The sequence below is a fragment of the Mus caroli genome, chromosome 6 (assembly GCF_900094665.2).
Source record: "Mus caroli chromosome 6, CAROLI_EIJ_v1.1, whole genome shotgun sequence".
NCBI lineage: Eukaryota > Metazoa > Chordata > Mammalia > Rodentia > Muridae > Mus > Mus caroli.
Window position 1 is genome coordinate 15,092,203 of NC_034575.1, and position 762 is coordinate 15,092,964.

The window sequence follows — 762 nt, forward strand, 5'->3', positions numbered from 1 at the left end:
CAGAATGGCTAAGATCAAAGCCTCAGGTGACAACACATGTTGGAGAGGATGTGGAGAAAGAACAACACTCCTCTATTGCTGGTGAGATTGCAAACTGGTACAGTCACTCTGGAAATCAATCTGGAGGTTCCTCAGAACATCGGAAATAGATCTTCCTGAAGACCCAGCTATACCACTCTTGGAAATATACCCAAAAGATACCCCACCATGTCAAAGGGCAAGAGTTCCAGTATGTTCATAGTGGCCTGACTTGTGATAGCAAGAAGCTGGATTCAGCATAGATGTCCCAGGACAGAAGAAGAATGTATACAGAAAATGTGGTTTATTTACACAATGGAATACTACTCAGTTATTAAGAACGAGGACATCATGCTCGCTTCAGCAGCACATATACTAAAATTGGAACAATACAGAGAAGATTCAAATGGCCCCTGCACGAGGACGACTCGTAAATTTGTGAAGCGTTCCATATTTTTTGTACAGGTGAGAGTGTAGACTACAGAAGCTAACAGCTTCTGTGACAGGCCGGAGCAACACAGCTTCTAGGACAGGTCCTGTTTTGGGCCTTCATCTTCTGCCAGGAGGGAGGTCCGAATGCCAGATATCTGTGGACCTTCCTTGTAAGAGGAGAGCTTGCCTGCAGAGAGTGCTCTGACCACTGAAACTCAGAGAAGAGATCTAGTTTCCTAGGTCTGCTGATAGAAGCTAACAGAATCATGAGAGGAACAATCTCTAACCAGAGACAACTATAACAACTAACTC

The 762-nt window shown here is 44.4% G+C and overlaps 1 non-coding gene across 1 annotated transcript; it reads left to right on the forward strand.

Annotated features, from left to right (window-relative positions):
* The first annotated feature begins 369 nt into the window (after positions 1-369).
* On the forward strand, positions 370-476 carry LOC115031468. The gene has a single exon (XR_003837088.1). It is a non-coding gene; the product is annotated as a U6 spliceosomal RNA (small nuclear RNA).
* Positions 477-762: the final 286 nt, after the last annotated feature.